This window comes from Rhinoderma darwinii, chromosome 1 (genome assembly GCF_050947455.1).
Source record: "Rhinoderma darwinii isolate aRhiDar2 chromosome 1, aRhiDar2.hap1, whole genome shotgun sequence".
NCBI classification, from domain to species: Eukaryota; Metazoa; Chordata; class Amphibia; order Anura; family Rhinodermatidae; genus Rhinoderma; species Rhinoderma darwinii.
In genome coordinates this window covers 91,814,829-91,821,702 of record NC_134687.1, presented here as the reverse complement: position 1 = coordinate 91,821,702, position 6,874 = coordinate 91,814,829, and positions in this window count along the sequence as shown.

Sequence of the window (6,874 nt, the reverse complement as noted above, 5' to 3'; positions counted from 1 at the left end):
ACAAATTTTCAGATTGCAAAAGAACCTAAAATAATTGTAATATCATGGATGAGTCTTAATATCTCAGGTCAATTTTAGGGGGTGGGGGGGGGGGGGGTTTACATGGTGCAGAAATTTCCATCTGAATAGAGTTGTTTCTGCAGCATATGCATGAATTTCTGCAAACCCCATTCACATGAAGGGACAGTCACAGAAATCTCTACAACAAATATACCGCGTGTGAACAGAGGTGGATTAAGTGTACCATGGGCCCTGGGCTGTTGACACAACTTGGACCTCCTCCTCCTTCACCCTCACATGTAAATGCATTGCAACCCCCTTTCACCCGTGCGAGACTCCTGAAGCAACACTTTTCTTCTTTGAACTTAAATTGAAACTTTAAATCAAACAATGCTAGTAATATTTTCTTTCAAATGCGCTGAGCCGATTGGTTTCTGTTCAGCTTTTTCCGGAAAAAAACAAACAGGAACCAAGCGGCTCAGCACTCACACGAGCGCTTTTGCTGCTTCATTTTAGCGATCGGTGGAAGTCCCTGCACCCAGACCCCCACCGATCAAAACTTCTGACATGTCACTATGACATGTCAGAGGTTGGTTAAAAGTGTAGTTACCCTTTAAAAGGTAACTAAACTTTTAAAAAACTTTTCACATGTCATATTGAAATGTCAGAAGTTTTGATCAGTTCGAGCACTTAGACCCCCACCGATTGCTAAAACGAAGTGGCAGAAGCGCTTCGTGTTGCATCGTTTCTGATCGATCGTTTCTGATCGTAGAGAGCTCGATCAGCTGTCCAAGAAAAGCCGTTCAGAAACGAAGCGGCACAACGCTCACCCAAGCGCTTCTGCCACTTCGTTTTAGCCATCTGAAGGGGGGGTCTCAGTGCTTGGACCCCCACAGATCGAAACTTCTGGCAATTCACTATGACATGTCAGAAGTTTTTTAGACGTTTAGTTACACTTTAAAGGGGTTTTCCCATGAGGCACATTTATGACATAACCACAGGATATGTCATATATGTCAGAGAGATGTGGGTCCCACTTCTGGCACCCGCACCTATCTCTAGAACGGGGCCCCCTAAACTCCGTTCTACATCTTTCTGCTCCCGCTGACTCCCTTCCTGATTACATGGTCGGGAGTTACGAAAACAGCGTAGCTCGCTGAGCTACGCTGTTACCGTAAGTCCCATAGAACTGAACGGTAGTTGCAGAAGCAGCATAGCTTGCATGCTAGGTTGTTTCCGTAACTGCCATTCACTACGCTGTTTTCGTAACTCCCGACCAAATAATCAGGAAGTGATAAATGTCAGGAATGACATTTATGGCATATCCTGTGGGTAGGTCATACATTTCCCTGATGGGAAAATCCCTTTAAGTAGTCAGACACCCGTCCCCTTGTAGGGTCTGAGTGTCTGACTCTGATGTCTCTGTAGGGGGGGGGGGGGATATACCTCCCATAGAGCCCTCATCAGTTAGTCGCTCAGACCAACCCTATAGAGCCCCCAGCAGTCAGTCAGGAAATCTGACCTCCCCTAGCAATATAGTAACTACTGAGGGCTCTATGGGAAGAAGGGAGAATTATATTGAAGGGGGGGGGGGGGTCTAACTATCTGAGTGACTGCACAGGACTCTATGAAGGGGGGAATTATCCCCTCCATCACCCATAGAGCCCTCTGCAGTGAGTAAGATGGACCCCCTAGTGTCGGCCGATCAGTTTAACGTTGGCTGGGGCAGGAGGCGATTACCACACTAACCTCATCGTATGACCACCGCCCTGCTCTCCTGTTCCTCTTAGGGTACGTGCAGCGTCAGAGGCATGTCCTATCACTAGCAGACTTTCCTATCCTGCCCCTGCAATTGCTGTCCCTCCCGCTCCTCAGAATCAGCAGCCGCTTTATTCCAGCCCGGCCCACCCCGGCTATTGCTCTCCCTGCCCCTACTCCCCATCAGCAGCGGCCATCAGCAGCGCTAGCATGCTGCATTATTTTTAGGATTATGTGTGGTTCGGGCGGCCATAGGCCCCCTGAGAGCCTTGGGCCTCAGGCATGAATCTGAACCACCCATATGATGATCCGCCACTGCGTGTAAACATACCATAATAATGCTGGCGTAATTATCACCCTTTGGAGCTATCAATACTTGTGTGACAGGAAAATCTTGTCATTCTATATAAAGCTATTTTTTGTTATTTCAGGTGGTGCTAATATTGAGGGGTTTATTGTGATTGAACACAAAATTCCCTACAAATGTCCAGTATGGCAATAAGCTCAGGCTGCTGTTGTATGCTGATGCTGCAGATTCCATTGGACCCAGTTTGTGAAGCAGGAGTATTTCGAGTTGAGTTATTAGAGCTTCCATTTTAGATGATCATCTGTGTGAAAGTGAGCAAAATATGTTCATGTGACTCTATTTTGTAAGTGTGGTTAAGTGACTCCATCTTGTATGAAGAATCCATTTTATATTTTGAAGAATCATCTGTTTATCTGTAAAATGAAGTTTCTGCTGGTATTGTCTGGACACTCATATGGTTAACATTCTTAGCTAAGTTTATCATTCTTATCTGAGTCTGCTATGAGAATGTAGTTGTTGGCCTTGCAGCTGCAAGATTTTATGGGGAAATTTGTAAGTGATTGGCTGAGCTCAAGCCTACTCCCTTTTTCTGAGGTACTATTGTAACTACATTCTATCAATAAACCAGAGAAGGATTATTTGGGTATACAAAGCATTGTCTGTGTCCCTTACTTCTCTCCGATATATCGATATAACTTATGGATTTGAATCTGGGCGAGTGACTGACAGGTGTCTGTTGCCACACTTACCCAAACTTTCAGTCTAATAAATTTTGGTCAGGATTGCGTTAATAATCTGCTAAAAATCGCACCTCTCCTGTATCAATGTGGAGGCTTTTGTTTAGGAGACAATTTACAAACCGCGAAAGCTATGTACACATCTGCAACGCTTTTTTTTATTGCTCTAATCCATTTAAATAAAAAATGAAGCAACTTGAGGCATCCTACCATCTTGTGTCTACAGCTTCCGTGCAGACCTTCGTGTCTCCATGGTTACAGACTACAAATTCTGTGATCCTGGAGTCATAACCTTTCCATTTGTCCCCTATTATTCCAATATGCATTCAGTAGGTTAGCAAGAAGTCGGGGATAGATGTAAGCTTAAAACAGCCTCATACAGCTACAAATAAAAATAAAAAGTTTATGAGGAACCACTCTCACAAATATATATATATATATATATATATATCTAAATTTGTCTAAATTGCTTACATTATTAAAGGGGTTGTCTACTTTGGACAAGCCATTGTTAGAAAGGTTCCCCAATGATAAGCTGATCACATGGGTTTGTACTGCTTGGACCAAAGCAATGATATGTGAACTGTCAGTGTTCAGTTTATCTGCAGTGCCACCTCAGGAAAAATGAAGCATTACACAGTTCTCATTGAAATTAGTTAATGGGCTTTCTGTGTAATGCAATCCAATAACAGTCCTGAATGGGAGACACCCCCTCCCTTTAATTCAGAATTTCCTAACAGAAGTAATTTAATATTTCCCTTTATTTAATATTTTCCTTATCATACATTGTCCTGTAGTTTGTATTTTCACTCTGCTTATCCTGTTCAGATCAGTTACCAAAGTGTACAAAAAAAGGTACATGTGCACATACTCTACATCTTTGAAAATGTTCTAAGGAGCAGGAGTTGGATGATGGTAGTTGGAAAATAGTTCTATAAGACTGAAAGCTTGGCAGAGTGGAGAGCTTATTACGCAATATAGACAATTGAAAAATTGAGGCCCACTCAACACAGTAATTCTAAAATACAGAAAGAAAGATCTTGAAATCCCTTAGTGGCCACAGATCTTTATCCATATATCATATGAAATAAACATAATGCAGCTGGTGTCCCTGACCGGGAAATAAACTTGGGAGAAGGAACGAGGGGTTAGTGATATTTTTGTCCATATATCTTATCTATGTGGACAAAAATATCACTAACCCCTTCTTCCTTCTCCAAGTTTAGTTTACGTACACAAGACATACTGTACATATACAGTGCCACTATTCTCCTGTCCCATCCACCCCAAATACCTCAGTCTCCTAGTGCTCGGGACTGAAATATAAACATCATGAAATAATATGGCCTTTTTAACCCCACAGCATACAGTACACGGAATAAAATAGAACACAATAGATCACAATTTATTTTTGCCTTTATTTATATTGTGTCAACATTTTCCTTAGCACTTGTCATTGTACGTAATCAAAAGAAATGAACAAACAATGAGACAAAAAAAACAGAGGTCCCTGCCTATAAGAGTTTACAATCTAAATGGAAAGCTAGGAGTGACACAATAGGTCAATTGAGCTAATTTTGTCCAAGGGACCAGTCCCCCTTGTGTCAGTGACAGAAATATAAATGAAGCTGCATGAAATATTTACCCGGCCAGTATCTAAACCACCAAAGATATAAACTACAGAGCAATGTGACAAGGGTAGCCAGTAGGGGAGAGGGTAGGGTGGAGAGATCTGTGACCAAGTCAGGTTGTGTATGCAGCGGCGGATTAAGTAGACCACAGGCCCTGTGCTGTTACCCAAACTTGGGCCCCCCTTCCGCACGGCTGCCCTGCCGTAACTATTTTTAACACTACCTTTTTGGGCAAGTATTAACAAATGTGTGTTACGATTTCACTTGTCACAGGGCTGTGGCCCTACATACTGACAGTATCACACTGTGCAGAGACACATCCTCCTGACAAGGGGAATTGTCTATCAGTCCTGGACTGCAGAAATACTTTTTTGTGAGGATTTTCTATAATAAATATGTCAGGAGAAGTGACAGATTCTCTATAAATCTAGTGACTCACAGGTGATGACGTCTCAGATTCTAGTAGTTTTTTTTCCTCTTTTCTTCTCTATCCGGTCCAGAGCTCATGACGACTTCTCCCGGGCTATGACCCATTTCTGTAGAATTTGCCACTCAGATATCTTCGGCTCCTCACTTTTCCAATATTTCCACACCTATAAACGTAAAGAAAATTATCATCGTGCCACATACTGTGCCCCTAAATATAATAGCACCAAACACTGTGTGAATATAATAATACCATACACTGTAAAACACCACATACACACAGCCCCCTGTACATATTACACACCCCCATAGATATCTACAGGAGGCTGTGTATGGCGCTATCACACATCCCAGCTGTAGAAAGCGCCCTATAGATAGCACCATACAGCCCCCCTGTAGAGAGTGCCACACAGCCCTCCCCATCTTGTAAATAGCGCCACAGAGCCCCCCTGTAAAGAGCGATACACACATACCGCTGTGGATAGCGCTACACAACCCCCCTTGTATATAGTGCTACACAGCGCTCCCCCCTTGTATAGTCACACAGCACTCCCCCCTTTGTATATAGGGCCACACAGTGCTCCCCCTTGCATATAGGGCCACTTAGTGCTGCCACCTTGTATATAGGGCCACATAGCGCTCCCCCCCCTTTGTATATAGTGCCACACAGCACTCCCCTCTTGTATATAGTGTAACGGAGAACTCCCCCTCCTTGTATATAGTGTCACAGAGCACTCCCCCTCCTTGTATATAGTGTCACACAGTCCTCCCCTCCCCTTTGTATATAGGCCCACACAGCACTCCCCTCCACCTTGTATATAGGCCCACACACCCCTACCCTCCCCCTTTTATATAGGCTCACACAGAGCTACCCTCCTCCTTGTATATAGGGCCACCCAGCACTCCCCCCTTGTATATAGGGTAATGAAGAACTCCTCCCCCCCCCCTTGTATATAGTGTCACGGAGCACTCCCCCCCCCTCCTTGAATATATACACAGCGCTACCCCCACCTAAAAACAAATATATATATATTTTACTTAACTTGCCCCGTGGCAGCCTCTCCAGCTGGACACATGTGAATCCTCCGGACTAGATGCATGCGCAGACTGGCGTGATGCAGTACCTCATCACGTCGGCCTGCGCAGGGAGTCTTCCCATCGCCTTATAGGCTTCAGGCCTAACGTGGCCTGCAGCCTATAACATTCATTTGTATCGGAGTCCTGAGGACCCCGATACAAATGAATGTGGCGGTTGCTAGCACCGGGGCCCCCTATGGTGCTAGCGACGACACCGGGCATGAGGGGGCCCGTGCGGTCATGTGCGACTCGGGCGTAGAGTAAATGGTTGTAGTCAAAATAAAGTTATGTGACATAGGCCTGCTTGAAAATCCTTGTGATGGAGCAAACGAGTGCCAATCAACAAGCTGTCCCGTTGATCAGCGTTTGTTTTCCCAGCCCATATCGAGCCCCGTAAAAGGACCCTTAGGAGCAGGCGTAAAAGAAAAAAAGTAAAATTGCTGGGCGATAAAGGGTTAAACACTTTGCTCAAGCGAGGCATGACTGCAGGTGAAACAACATGAACAAGATGTGAGGGCATGGGATCAAGAGGGCAAGTGGTTAGAGGGCAGAGGAGAGAAGTGCTTATTTTATCACCAAATCAGTCACCTTGAAACATCTTGTGTAACATTCACATGGCCGAGGTTAAAGGGTATTTTTTAGGATATTTTAAAGGGGTTGTCTCACGACAGACATTTATAGCATATCCACAGAATATGTCATAAATATCTGAAAGATGCGGGCAGGACACGCATCTCAAGAATCGGGGTCCCCCGACCCCATTCTTGCCTGGGGAGGCAGCCGCTGCATCCAGGCGGCGAAGGCCGTTATCTTTCCAGTAATAGCCGAGCTTGATGAGTTACACTGTTTCCATAACTCCCACAGGGAATGGGAGCTACAGAGCGCAGCAGTTACCATAGCTCCGAAATTAAGGAAACAGCATATCTCACTGTGCTACG